The sequence below is a fragment of the Desmodus rotundus genome, chromosome 2 (assembly GCF_022682495.2).
Source record: "Desmodus rotundus isolate HL8 chromosome 2, HLdesRot8A.1, whole genome shotgun sequence".
NCBI lineage: Eukaryota > Metazoa > Chordata > Mammalia > Chiroptera > Phyllostomidae > Desmodus > Desmodus rotundus.
The window spans coordinates 2732068-2747205 of NC_071388.1; the positions used below are offsets into that span (position 1 = coordinate 2732068).

At 52.4% G+C, this 15138-nt stretch overlaps 1 long non-coding RNA gene across 1 annotated transcript; it reads right to left on the reverse strand.

Annotated features, from left to right (window-relative positions):
* Positions 1 to 8005: 8005 nt before the first annotated feature.
* LOC128780338 (uncharacterized) lies at positions 8006 to 10376 on the reverse strand. Its single transcript, XR_008426262.2, has 3 exons — positions 9641 to 10376; positions 9135 to 9226; positions 8006 to 8885 (listed from the first exon to the last, which is right to left on the reverse strand). It is a non-coding gene; the product is annotated as an uncharacterized lncRNA (long non-coding RNA).
* Between the last annotated feature and the right edge of the window lie 4762 nt (positions 10377 to 15138).

Here is a 15138-nt window from a genome sequence, read left to right on the forward strand (position 1 = left end):
ATACACGTGCCAATGTTCTTCATCCACTCATCGGTCCCTCGAAGCACATTTAGGTTGTTTCTATGTTCTGGCTGTTGGGGACAATGCTGCAGTGAACACAGATATGTATATTTGCAAATAAGTGTTTTTAAAATGTTCAGGTAGGTGCCCAAAAGAGGGATTCCTAGGTCACATGGTACCTCTATTCTTAATTTTTTTGAATTGACTCCCTACTGCTTTCCTCAGTGGCTGCACCAATCTACATTCCTACCAGCAGTGCACAAGGTTCCCTTTTCCCAGAGGATGTTTTTTCTTTAGCTTTGCAGAGTGTAGACTGCAGATGGTAGAGGGTAGTGATAAGGCTTTCCCTTTACATTTTATTACCCTGGAGGGGCCTGGGGACTGTTTCTGTTATTCATGCACTCACTTATCTCAGAGTGAATTCCACATCAATTTTCTGTTCCTTCCTCCCTCAATCCTCTATAAAAGACCAGAGCCACTTCCTGTCTTAGGCCACAGGCTGGCGGCCCTGATTTAAAAGTTCATATGTAGATTATTTTTCCATTCACCCTTGAGAGCAGGGAAATGCCTTGGTCAGCTTTCTGCACAGGTGTCTGTGACACCTTCCTGTTAAAGGGGGCTTTGGGACTGGCCCGCCCGTCAGCACAGGCTTCTGAGCTGGGACTGACTGGCCACGCTTTGGACAAGAAAAGGCCTTCAAGAGGATAGGGGACTCTGAACTGTGTACCTTAAGGTTTGGTGCACCTGTCACAGAGGAAAAGCATGAGGGCACAGGCAACAAATGGCCCAGTGTGTGGAGGGCGGGGCCAATAAAACGGCGCTGGTTCAGACACGACAGGATAGAGCACACGGAACGAAGTGGTGTCACTCCTGACGACCAAGACGGCTGCCAGGCAGCGGTGACACTTTGGTTCCAGAGGGAGACTCCCTAAGTCAGAGCAGACACGTCTGCAAGGAGACATATCTGCCCATGTGTCAGAGCAGCCGCGTCTGCAGAGCGGGCCCACCCACAGATGGGCTCCCGAGCAAAGTCCCCACTTGCCAGCAGGGGAGCCAAGACATTTATCAGGAGACCCAGAAGGGTGGAGTACCCCGCTTCCCAGGTGTAACTGAGGCAGGCTCCAGACCACTGATGAGACAGCCGAGCTCCACACACCAGCGGGCTGCCCCATGCCATGCTGGTCTCCCTTGGCATCAGCCGCCGGGGGCTCTGCCTGCTGGATGGAGGACTTCGCCTGCCCTGCTGTCTGCCTGGCTCCGGAGATCCTTTCTTATAGGACGCTGGCGACTCCCTTGCCCCCCCGTGCTGTCTCCCGGACCTGCAGACCGAGACTCTGGGACTCGGGTTCACTATCCCCCATGGATTGCTGTGTGTGCGTGTGTGTGTATTGTGTTCTCTCAGGTTGTCAGAGTGTGAGTAGGATCGTAAGTGTTGACGCTCTACTCTGAGTGAGCCTGCATGCAGTGACAGCTGAGTGAATAGCATAGCTACTGTGTGTGACTCTTGTCTGTTCCTTGGTGCTGGGCTGCTCCTCAGGCAGCTCGCCAGGCAGGTGCCCGGCTGACTTACAGGAAAGACTGTGTCACAAACATGTGCTTGCGACAATGATTCTTTTTTTTTCTGAGTCTTTGGAGAAAGCTGCATTAGGAGGATCTATGGCATTGAGGACAAGGACCTGGAAGGAGACAGAGGGAGGACCTGGCCCTGTGGTCATTGGTCCCCCACCTGGCGGTAGTTGGCCTCTCCTCTCCCCTTCCCCTCCAGGCGGCAGGGCAACCTTGAAGCACTCACCTTCTCAGCACTCAAGGTCATGTCCCGGCTCAGTCCCGCTGGGGCTGCTGAGGGTCATCCTGACACTAGGGGGAGCTGTCTGCTTGCGTTGTAAACAGCCTGTGGCCTTGGAATGCATTTCTTTCTAGATCTTTCTCCGTTCAAATCTCTGTTTCCTGCTCACACAAGCGAGAATCAGAGTATTGTGTGATTGACAAACAAAACAGCTTCTGAGAGACGCTCCTACCCAGGTCCTCGTGTTTCAGAGCCCAGACAGGCAGAGTTTCTTGTTCCTGTCACACAATCTCCCTGCCCCCCCCACCCCCTGTAACATTATTTCAACTCAGAGGAGCCTGCTCAGCCCTCCCGCTGCCCGCAGCGACCACGTCGGGGCATTTGCCTCCACAGGCCCCGCAGCAACAGGCTCCTGGGCGGGGGCAGACCTCGGTTTCCTTACCCAGTCTTTCCTTCTGGGTTTGGATGGTTCAGGGCAGTTGTGCCATTCGGTGGGTGCCCTGTCCTGAGAGATGGTAATGGCCGAAGACACAGGGCCGTGATAGTACAGAATGTTCCTCCGCTTGTCCATTAGACAAAAGTGTTGACTGTAAATCGAGGACAGGGAACAAGGGAGATGGTGTGTTGGGGCCACGTGCCCCTGCTTGGCGGCCCTGCCCAGGCCGAGGGGCCAGGGGCTCGTCAGCCTTTCCCACAGAGATGAGCCAGGCTCTGCAGCACCCCCTGCCCGGCTCAGGTCAGAATGCCAGCCCTGCCCCCTGCCAGCTGTGTGGTGCAGGTGAGCCCTCTAACCTCTGTGCCTTAGTTTCCTCTCTAAGAGCAGAGCTCGGGACAGTGCAGACATGTGAGTCCCTGCTATGGGGCATGTAGCTGGGTGCTGGCCCCAGTCGGTAGGGCAGACTCCAGCTGTCCCCTCCCGCTCTGGGGGGTGGTTCCTTCCATGTATAGAGGCAAGATGAGAACCTCCTGGGTCCTGCTTCATTGTGGGGTTTTAATTCTGGCTTTCCTCTCTTTCTTCTGAAGGCTGGGAAAGGGCACGGCTCCCCCAGCCTGCTCTGCAGGCGCTTGCCACAGGGGGAGAGGCAGAGGTGGGCCCTCAAACTGGGACTTGATGGGGAAGAGGGCTGGTGGTGTCAGAACAGTCAGTTCTCAGGGGAGACCCATAAACACAAGCGCTGAGCACTGTTTGCTTTTAAAAAGGGTGGGAGGGGGTGTATTTTGTGCAAATAAAAATGCAGCACAGTAGATGTTTTATAGGAGTTTGGTGTGAAAAAGGAAATTATGTGGTAAAAACGAAAAAGGAAGTGACACATTTTCCTCCTTTGCACAATTATTTTGCTGCAGTAAAAGCAAAGGCAACAGTCAGGGCAGGGAGCCTCCTGGAAGGTGGGGCAGCTGTGGAATGTGGCCTGGGGCAACGGACCCCACAGGGGGACGCACTGCCGAGAAGTGGTTGAGGAAAAGTGGGGGCAGAGCCATCGTTCTTGTTTTGATCCCTGAAGAAGCAGAGAGGAACGCGTGCTGGGAGGTCCCACTAGCTCAGGCTGGGCTTTGTTTGGGGCAAGGCAGCTTCATACGGGGAAGGTGAAGGAGCACAACAGCAAGCCCAGGGGGCGCAGCCCACCCAGCAGAGCAGAGGGGCTGGAACTTGAGAAAAAAGGAGGCTTTTTCCACCCATTGCTGAAAGGCGGCCACGGCTTCTGTAGCAGGAGGAACAGCACGACCTTTCGGATGGCCCTGGGCACCGAACGTGGTGAGGAATACCTAGGCCTGCCTTTTGGTTGGCTGAGCACCGCCCGGGGCGACTGGGCTGTGACCCATTCCCCGCACGGGATTCCAGCCTGGCTAAAAGCACGCTCTACTTCGAGTGTTTAGGCAATGAGGAAGTTATTCGTGGGGTGCTCTTTGGAGGCGAAGGCCAAACCTGCAGGGCAGCAGGATGCTCAGACCCTCTGCGTTGTATGGCTTGGAATGGGATAGACGGTCACCCCCAATTCATTCGTTCGTATGTTCGTTCACTGGGGTGTTGCTTTGTTAGCAAACACCCGCCATGTGTTGGACCCCATGGTAGAGGCTGCAGGGAGTGACCTCAATCAAGGCTTGCACTGCCTTCAGGGAGCTGTTGCCAGATTGTCTTTGAGTCAGTGTTTAACTTTAAAAAATCACCCTTCCTCTGTTCTGTTCAGGGAGAATATTGGTACAGGTGTTCATCTAAAAAGTCAAGCTAACTAAATTGCATGTAGTTCTGTAAGCTCTGGGCTTTCTTTCATTATAAATCTTTAAATCAGTAGGAATTCCTTCTGCATCTGAGCCCCAAAGAGACCAGTACGCTCGTCCTGTCCTATCTTGGCAACTAATTGCAACAACGAAAGGGAAAGAGATGATAAAAATAAACCATTCCGGTAGGCAGGGCGTCACTGTTCGCAAAGCGGCTGCTCCACAGAAATGAAGCTGGGACCCGCTCAGGGTCACCGGTTCAAACCGGTCTACTTGCAATGATGGCAAGAAGCAGGTGTCCTCTCCTCTTGTGACTTGTGACAGCGCCGTGCACTCTAGACTCAGTGGACTTCCTGTAGTCCCGGTTTGCTGACATTCTTGAGGTGTGGGCATTTTCCTTATTTGTGTTCCAGCTCCAAAGGCTTCCTGAGAACATTCTGGAAGTCGTCTTTCGTGGGTAGCAGCCATCAGTTCTGACTACTGATTGCAGTAGTTGTGGAACTCAAAAACTACAGATATCCACTGTACACACACGGACTTGGGTCTGCGTGAGCTTGAATGTTCAGTGATTGGACGGGCTTCAATAGATCATGGCGCATCTGTGATGGAATACCAGGTTGCTGTTTTAATTATGAGGAGGAGGAATTTGCTGAGCTGAGAAAAGAGTCATAAAGCATTTCTAAGTTGAAAAAAGAGCGAGCTCAAAATAGTATTCAATCTATAACATGATAATATTTCTGTTAAGTAATCTCATATTTACATGCATCACACAAAAGGCCAGAAGGAACCATGCAAGCATGTCAACTGTTCTAACTTCTGAGAGGTGGTTTCTGTCTGTCTTCTCCTTGGTGCTCTTCTGTGTTTTCTAAAGTGTTAAGCATCAATCATAGAGCTTTTATAGTGAGGAAAAACTCCCTCATAAATGCTGCCATGAAATCTCTGCCAGGACAACATGATGACGAGGATCAAAGAGGCCATCTATCCAATAACCATCCATCCATCCAATAACCATCCATCCATCCAATAACCATCCATCCATCCAATAACCATCCATTCATCCAATAACCATCCATCCACCATCCATCATCCATCCATCCATCCACCATCTACCCACCATCCATCCACCATCCATCCATAATCCATCCATCCATCCATCCACCATCCATCCACCATCCATCCATAATCCATCCATCCAACCATCCATCCATCCATCCATCCATCCATCCACCATCCATCCATCCATCCATCCATCCACCTTCCATCCACCATCCATCATCCATCATCCATTATCCATCCACCATCCATTCATCCATCCACCCACCATCAATCCATCCAATACCCATCCATCTATCCACCATCCACCATCCATCCACCATCCATCCATGGTTTTTGTTTAACATTTATGTTTTTCCCACCAATTTTATTTATTAAAAATTAATTAATTTATTTATTTACTTTTTCTATTTACTTAAAAAAAAAGTCGGAAGCCCCTGCTGCATGTCTGGCTCAGCCAGCTTTAGGCTCTCAGGCTGCAGAGGCTCCTAAGTCCAGCAGTAGGTTCTCAGCTCCCACGAGAGAAGCTGGGATGAGGGGTGAAATGCAGTTCCCTCCACGGAGATTCTGGGAGGTAGTTCTGGATGGGGCCTGGGAGGTTCCTGTTTTAAACAAGCACTGCACCCTGGTTCTGACACAGACTACGTGGTACCACCCTTTGAGAGCCTGTCTAAATAGCGTGAAGTCTACAGATGATGAAAAATGGTGGAATGTGGAAACCTGGCTTGTTGGTTCTATCATAGGATCTCTGCATTCCACCCCGGGGTCCAGGATCCTTAGCTACACTATCTTACTTCAGAATGTGACATGTCTACTTGGGATGACCATCAAAATATACCCAGCCAGGCTGCTGGCACGCTTGAAGGTCCTTACATGTGGCAAGCGCCCTCCTTCCTTCTGGGGAGTCAGCAATGGCACAAGAAGTGACAGTGATTCCAACGGCAGCGACCCCTTCATCAGTGGGTCGTGCATGCCAGGCACTCTGCTAAGCACTTTGTGTTCATTTATGTGCTCAGTCCTCTCAAGACCCCATAGGTTACCTACAGACAAAACCATCCCTGTTTTACAGGTGAGGAAACTGAGGTTGAGAGAGGTTAATTAACATGCCCACAATGACCGGGCCAGCCCGTTGGCGTCTCCCCAAAGACTCTGGGCTCATCTAGCCCCAAACTCTACCGGTGGCCCTGGTGCAACCCTGGGGCTCAAGGGTGTTGACCAGCAGCCGTGCCAGGCAGCTTGCTGCTCACAGCCCCGGTGAGCTGTGTTCTTCCGTTTCCTTTTCTTGTTTTAGAAGGTGGGAGAGTATGAGTTTTATTCACAAGCATTTACATCTACACAGTTTTTTCACAGAATGTTTTCCGATGTCAAATTATTATTTAACTTCAACCTTCTAGAAGTGTGTCCTTCACGGTCCCAGTTCATACAAAGTTAACGACACTTGATAAAATGCACAAAACACAGCCAGCAGCTATTTCCACATCACGTCGTGATCCAGGCCACATTCTCCCGAAACACCCCCCCACCCCCCAGGGGCACGGCAGGTAGGGAAAACTTCCACCCAAGCCTGTGGACTCAGTTGTCTGCTGCGCCAGGGGAGGCTGGGGTTGCAGGGGTCGGGCCATGCTGCGGGGACAGAGGGGAGGGCTTCAGCAAGTGTGGCTGGTGACAGCCACACAGGGACATTTGCTATGGGTTTTGCTCAGCAGAAAAATTCATGTTTGAAAGAAAACCTATTCTACCCTAGCTCCAGGCATGTTTTTTTCACTTTTTATTTATTTATTTATTTATTTATTTATTGTTGCTGGGATGATCTGTTATTCTTATTATTTCCATTTTTAAAATTTTATTGAGATACAATTCATATGCCGTGCAATTCATGTCCCCTTTAAAATATTCATTTCAGCGGCTTTTAGAAATGCACATTTTCACAGGACAAAGTCTGCTGTCACCATGATCTAGTCCAACAAGACTGTCATCAGGCCAAAAAGAAGCTCCATGCCCATTCGCAGCCCCCTCCCCCACCCCATCCTCTCCGCCCACAGCTCCTGGTGGGCGGCAAGGATGTGGCTTCGTCCCTTCATTTAGATTTAGATTCCAAGAGCCCAAGGACCCCATCCCTCTGCCTCTCACAGAGTAGGTGCTTAGTAACCGACTCGTCTTGGCGATAGAGCTCTCCACCTGGAGCTTCTCCACCCCTTTGCTGGTAGTCTGGTCACTCAGAAAGTGCATGAAGTGACTGGAAGAAGAACACAGATGGCTGGGCTTCCCTCTTGCACTCCCATTGGAATGACCCACACTCTGAGATGTCACGTCACCAGATCGAAGCTGTGTTGACCTTCCATCGAATTCTGTTTGATTTAGGGGAGACAAGGTCACCTGCGGTCTTATATTGTAAGGAGAACGTGGGCAGTTCAGTGACGTTTCGTGGTTCCCAGCTCATGCAGACGGGGCGAGGACATTGCCGGCGCAGACGGTGGGGACAGGGAGACGCGCTCTGCCGTGCGTGGGCCTGAACTGGCTGCTTGCGGGCGGGGAGGCAGGCCCTATATGGGCTGCAACCTGGCTACCCTTGTGCCTGGGAATCCACACGCTCAACCCCCTCTCATTGGCAGAACATGAAAGCTCAAGATAATCCCTTAATCCTGTGGCATTTAAAAAAATTCTTGTTTATTCTATTGCAGTTGTCCTAGTTTTTCCTCCTTCATGCCCCCATCCCGCCCCCCGCCCCGCTCCCACAGTCCATCCCTGCACCGCCGTCCAGGCCCACGGGTCAGTCACATACATTCTCTGCTAATCCCTTCCCCTTCTTTCCCCCATTCTCCCCCCTGCCCCACCCCCTTCCCTCTGGCAGCCGTCCGTCCGTCTGTCCCGTGGCATTTTTTAATCCATGGAATGAGCTTTGCAGCTCAGCATTTCTCGCTTGAAGCTGCACGCTCTGTGGAGGTGGGAGTGTCCTGTCTCTCCTGCCGAGTCTACGGTGACGGTCTGCAGTGGCAGCTGCGGGTGGCTGTGCTTGAGGGACCGCACTCCCTCTGCCCCCAGTTTCCGCTCCTTTTAAAATTCAAGTAGTGGACATTCATGTGACAGCTCGTCCCCCGAGAAGCAAGAATCTAAGATTCCCTGCAATGCTGAAAAGTGGGAAACACCCCAATGCCTGTCCATGGATGGACAGACAGACACAATGGGCCCGTCCACACCGAGGAGTGTTACTCAGCCGTAAAAAGGAAGGAAGTAGGGATAGTGCTACCAGGTGGGTGGACCTCAAAAACAGCGTACTGGGCGAGAGGAGACAGTCACGGAAGACCTCGGACTGTGTGTTCCATTCACAGGAAATGTCCACGAGGCAGCCCCAGGGGTCCGGGGTTCTGCGCCGAGGGCCCACGGGGGCCACAGGCCTGCTGCGCCCCCTGGAGCAGCCGAGGGGCCTGGCTCCAAGTAGGAAACCGTCAGGCCAGAGGCTCTGAGCCGAGCCTGCAGTGTCGCATGCGGTGGGCACGCTGCCCTCCCACTGACCAGAGGGGCTGACCTAGTCCTCCGGTCATAGCTGGCTCCCAGCACAAGCTTCAAGTGGCAGAAAAGCTCGGAGCCGCTGCTGAGTTCAGTTGTAAAGGAGAGGGTTTTTTGAAGCAACAAATGACTCCACCAGAGGAGCTGCAGGCAGCCTTGCCCTGGGCTGCATGGCGGGGTCCCACTTGGAGAAAAGTGTCAACTGCCCAGCTCTTGACGGTCACCGGGCGCTCTCTGGTCTGATGGGAGGAGCTGACGTCAGTGGGCCTGGTTTCAAGGCTGCTTTTTCAACGAGGTAGTCTGATCACCGGTCTGCTGAGATCTGGGGGCAGACGGCACAAGCTGGTGAGACTCTCACAGAACAGAGCCTGCGCCACCCCACCCCCCCGCCCCCGCCCCCGGAGGGCCCCTACACCTACAGCCAGCTCTCCACTGCCCAGAGGCACATAAGTGCACGGAGACTAAAGAGAACACAGGCAAATCGTCCTGGAGCTGCCCCAGCGAGGGCGGAGGGGGCAGCCCAGGAAAAGGCACCACAGGCCTTCCCAGGGCAAACTTGTTGAAGACTCACTGTGTGCAGGCATCAGACTGGCTGCCACGCCAGGCCCCCCTGGAGCCCCCCAGGCCTTCCCTGGCCTCATCAGCGATCCCTGAAAAGCTGCTCTAGGGAAATAAAGAGACCAGACTTAAAAACAAAACAAAAACAAACAAAATGCCCTCCAGAAATGCCCACGAAGACGCAGACCCACAGAGGTGAAAGCAGCTTAGCGGGGCCAAGGCCCGGAAGGGGGCAATGGGGAGTGACTGCGTGGGGCGCGGGGCTTCTTTTTCGGGGTGATGAACGTATTTTGGAGCTCGATAGTGGTGATGGTTGCACAACCCTGAGAATATACTAAACCCGCTAAACCGTGCACTTTAAATGAGCGAGTTTTACGGCACATAAGTATTATCTTGGTTAAAAAAAATAAAAAAGAAAAGATTTGCTGCTAAGCCTCCCAAGGGGCTAAAAATAAGAGTAACAGGGGAAATCTGATTTATTTGTCGGTGCTGAAGAGGAAGATGACTTTGTAGTCCCACCTGGTCTGGAGGTGTCCGCTGGAGTACAAGCCTCCGGTCCTGGCCACGGCCACATGCTGTCACCGACCTTCACTGTTCTCACCTGGGTCCCCGGGAACGAAGAGCCCGACAGCTGGAAAACGCTTAGAGATTCTAGTACAACCGTCTCATTGCCCCGGTGACGAACGCGTCCCAGTAGAAGGGCTGTGTTCCAAGTGGCCCGGGAGTGGCTGGGCCTGAAACCCCGGGTCTGCACTTGACGTTTCTGGCTATCGGTTCCCTGCCTCTCCCCCGTCTCTCCCTGATCAAATGTGACAATGGGACATTCCACAGGTCGGAGTGTTCCTGAAACACAGATCTGCTGCTATTTCCTCCAAAAGTCCTTCAGGGGCCCCCTGTTGTCCTCGGTCTCCTATCTGCCGCTTGGCTCCCACGGCCCCTCCCTGCACTGACCTTGCCGGCCCAAGACACAGAGCACTGACAGTATCGCGCGTTGTCCCCAGTGTGTTACTGAACTTCGTGTGCGTTTCTGTCTTCTCGCCGCAGTGGGCTCCCACGTTCCTGAAGACTGGGGCCCAGGTTTGACCTTGGGGCACGGGGCACAGTGAAGTTCCTGGGACTTGGCAGGGCCCAGGCAATGTTGCCGACTGGCTGATTCCACTCAGGACAAGGGCTGGTCTTTGCCCGGACGCATCCGAGGAATGTCCTGGATCTGGCAACAGAAGGCTGTCTACGCCTCGCCCTCCCGTTGGAAGACAAAGATGGAATTTAATGTTGGGGTGTAAGCTGGACAAAAAGATGGTAGAAACCTCTCGTGAGATTAGATCTAATCTCAAAACTCCTGGAGGGAGGCGGTCAGAGGGTACGAACTTCCTCTGCAAGATAAAATGAGCTGGGCCTGTGATGCGTGCGGCCTGGTGACTGTTCTCGCCGCCGCCGTGGGGCCCGAGGAAAGACGGAGAAACGTGTTCTTCCTTTTCCTTTCCTTGCGTCTCCATGAGAAGATGGGCGTTCGCCAAGCCTATTGCGGCGATGGCCTCCCAATGTATGAGCGTCACACCGTCACGCTCTGCGACGTCTGAAACTCACAGTGGCGTCTGCCAATTACAGCTCAGGAAAACTGGAAAAAAAGCGAAACGACAAGGCAGACCCACAGACACCTTGAAACAAAGAACCGAACGTTATTTTTGAAATAGACTTTTTTCTCCACTGCGGAAGTAGTTTGGGTTCGTTGGAGAAGATTCAGAAAATGCTGAGGATGTTCCAGGAGCAGAAAGAAGAACATGGAAAGCAGCCACGACCTTGCAGCCTGCACCTCAGGGGTCACGGGCCCTCTGGGTCTGTACAGCGGTCTCTCTGTGCGCACACACCCACAGACGCCGTGCGGGCACACGCGAGGTCCTGCTCTGCGTGCTGGTCTGCAACCTGCTTTTCCAGTGAGTGGAAGGCGAATGTTTAATAGCGCTGCATTAAGTGGGAAGCATTTTGTTGCCATCGGCTGACTCCAGTGAGTCATTCTGACGGCACAGAACGAGCCACTCAGTATTTGTTTTGCTTCTTTGCTTTTCTTGGTGCAGGAAAGGGTAAAACAGCCAGAGTAGGAAGAGCTCTGGGAACTAAGGAAAACACACCTTTCCAGCAGCTAACCACTCACTGGGGGCGGGCGCGGGGGCAGCTACCCCACCATTGTGTGGGGTCTGTCTTCTCACCTGTTCTGCGCGGGAGTCTGAGAAGGAGACCATTCAGGTCCTTTTCCAGTTCCGGAGTTCTGTGAGCTTTATTGGACGTTTCCCCCTGTCCCTTCTTTGTCCTCGGACATGGCAGAGCCCTCCACGTGCTCCGGAAGGCAGAGGGTGTGACTGCTTCCCTGCCCTCCCCTGTGCCAGCACCGTACCTGGCAAAGAACTGATACCCAGGTAATATTTGTGAAAGCCTGAATGGACGAGATGCTCACGAGCGATGTCCTTTGTCACGACATCACTAGATCACACGGTCTTTTATAGACGCATCAGAGAGGAATTCTGTATTTACGTTCTTGGAATTGGCATCAAACTACGAGCAGCATCATGCGTTCATTGATTACCGAGAAATGTTCCACCACCTGCCATCCTCAGCCCCCCTCTGGCTCTCTCTGTGGCCCTCTTGGGAGGTGCTGCAAGTTCCATTCCACTTGGGCCTCCTGACCCCAGGTCCGGGGCCCTCTGCCGCGCCACCCCACTGTTTCTTCGGGGCAGACACCCCCTTTTCTCTTCAGTTGGGCAGGTTGCTCCACAACCATCAGGCGGGCTGACAGTGGTCCTCAAACGTTAGTGTTAGGAAGAACTGCCCGAGGCTGAGCGGCCCCCTTTTAAGAGAATCGCTGGGGGCGGTTCTGACGCAGGTGGTCTGGAAAGCACACTTGGAGGAACGCTCGCTTAAAACACCTGAGAGGCAGCATTCTGTCCAGCAGAGGAGGTGGCTGTGGGGAGGCCCTTAGGGTCTTCAGGCATCAGCTTCGGTTTCCAAGGAGACTGGGGAGTAACAATGCAATAGCTCCTGTTCATTGTGGGTTTACTGTGGCAAGAGCTTTTCCGAGGGCTTCCTGTGCATTTTATTCTTTAATTCTCTCTCGAGTCCTGTGGGGTGGGTCCTATTGCCACCCGCATCATGCAAGGAGACGGAAGCTCAGACAAGCACGTCTGGCTTCTCCACAACCAGGCAAGGTGGACAGTGGGGTTGAGTAATCAAGTCTTGCCACTCAGGGCGAGGAGACCTAGCTGTTGTCTTCAGAACAGCTGGCGGGTGTCATTGGTCGCTAGGAAGAGTCATTCATATTTTGGCGTCTACATTCAGGTCTGTTCCCATGTATGATTTGTTCTGGACCCGTGTGAAACTGGAAAACAAAAAGAGCGGGGAAATTCCCACAATGCCCCGCTTCCCCTGGTAGGACGGCTCTAGAAGCAGCGCCCGCCTCGGTCCGAACCTAGTGCTGTTTCCCCTCGACCCTGAGCTGTTCTATCAGGGAAGTTCGATCACTGACTCCTGACCAGGTATTCAAGGTATGAAGGAATTATATTATTACTACTATTACCTTTTACTGTACGTATGGTACCGATATTATGGTAATGTTTTTAAAAAAGTGTTTGTATTTTACAGCTAAGTGCTAAAATAGGCACAGATGAAATGGTGGGGGTCTGGGACTGCCATAAATAATCCATTTGCGGGGGAGCTGGGCGCAGCTAGACTGGTACGGGACGGCAATTGTTGAAGCTGGCTGGCGAGCACGCGCGGTTCTTATCTGGCGCCTTAGTTCGTTATGTCTGAGCGTTTTCATAATAAAGTGAAAAGTAATTACCTGTCTTCCCCTGTCCCTTACACTCTGTACGTGGATGTAATAAGCCTAACTAGAGCACTCGAGGTTAATGACAGACTAATATGGGATGGTTGTAAGAGAGCATTTACATTTTTTAACAAGGTCTTCAGTGTCTTAGTCTGCAGAATCCCATAGTCTGGAAACTTCAGGCCTTCCGCCAGCCTGACGGGGGATATTTTGTGTCGGCGCAGATTTTCTCCTGCAGAATTGCTCCGGATCCCAGACTCTGGGAACACTTTGGATAACCACTACTTTTTTTTTTTTTTTAATAGTGCTTTATAATGCTAACCTAAAAATAAAAGGCCTTCCGAAGTGAGAGGCAACAAGCATTTGTGGAGATCAATAAGAATAGCTGTTTGGGTGGGCCTTGAGTCGGGTGGGGCGCTGACAAAGACCAGGGGTGTTTCTGAGATGGGTAGGGGGACAACCAGCAAGAGAAAGAAGGCATCTCTCTGAGTGCAGACAACGCAGTGTGGTGACGTGCGCAATTCTAAACAATGTTTTAATTTTCATGCCCTAGTCATCAGTGGGGGTAACAACTGCTTTCTTATCTTTGCAAAAAAAGTGCTCTGGGAAGCCGTGTTGCTTAGGCCCAGTCCAACGCTTAGCTTGCCCTGTTTTTAACATCCCAAGGTTCAAGGTGTGGGGCCAGCAAGGCGGGTGCTGTGGGCTGCAGCTCCGGTTCCCTTTTAAAAAGCTCACTGTGAGGACATGGGGTTGGAGAACATTCCAAACGCCCTCAGCCGCACCCCCAGCCCCTCGCCCCTTCTCTGGGAGCAGACTGTGCCTGCTGCTGAGCGTGGGAACGAACAGGGGGTCCAGGAGGTTAATTTGATTTCGTTATCAGACTGGTTAATTAACTCTTTCATTTATCCATCTCTCCTACCAATAGGCAGCATGCACTGTTAGCCTGCTGTATACCTGAGATGGTGCTGGGTTGACATGAGACCACGGTGTACAAAGTAGTGCCTGACTTTGGGGGGGGAGTGTGCTAAGTGAATGAAGGGAACCAGTGTTTTTCACCCTGAAGCTGCCTTTTTTTTTTTTTTAAAAAAAAAAAAAAGGGCATTGGTTTTAAGCTGTATTTTAAGAAACAAGGGACTCAGAACTTTTGGCCCTCTCCCCTTTCCTGCCCAAGAGATTCGAACAGAGAGAACTCTGCTTCAGGAGGGAGAGTTTCTCAGATGTTGCTGTAGCCTAATCAGCCTAATTCAAATTAAGGATGCTAACCTCTGAGCGGGAGCCCATTGGCTGGGCGCCCTCCGAGTCCCAGACTTCCTGTTTCACGTATTAAGAACTGTCCTTGCTGGGTGTCCTCTGCTCTTTCTCAGAGACCTGTGCGTCCCCCACTCTGACTTCTGAAGCCTGATACCGTCCCCCCCTTCTTTTGTCCAGAAACTCTTACATACCCAATGTTGCCTCATGGCCTTTGGAATTTTTGTGCTAATGTGAGTTTCCCATGAACATGTCTTAAAAACATTGATTTTTCTCCTGTCAATTTGTCTCTGTTAATTTGATTAGCCCAGCCAGAAGAACTTAGGAGGTGGGAGGAAAAGCATTCAGATTTCTTTCAGCCCCCACAGAATAAATCTGAAAGTTTGAGGGCTTTGTGTGGAGGGCAAGACTTGCGTGCGGCCCTGCAGAAGAAGCAGGGGCTCCCCACACACCTAGTTAAGGCCCAAATCGGGGCTGGGACCCGGGGGCCCGGCCAACCCAGCTGCTCTGGCACAGCGTCTGGTTGCCTCTGCCCTTCTCCCTTCCCACCTGAGACCTCAGGGTCCCCGTTTCTCCCAGCGCCTGCGGGGTTTTTCTTAAAGCCTTGCTGCCCACTGTGCCATGCGGGGTGCAGCAGACTTCTTTCCTGGGGGCGCAGGCTGCTGGGAAAGCTGGGGCGGGCGGCAGAGCAAGGGCCAGGGCTCCAGCCTTTGCGGGTGTCACCCGGTAAGACAGCCCGGAAGGCCCGTTTCCACCTGACACACACGTGGTGGCTGGGCTCCCGTGGGGACTGACGGTGGAGGACCTGGCTCCCTCCTGTTCACCTGTTTGCACGGCCGTGACTCACCTCTTCCCACACACCTCTGCACTTGCCCACAAAGCCACACGGTGACTTAAAAAAAGTTCTTTTTAAACACCTTCCCCCAACCCTATCTGAAAATGTCAAGTGTTT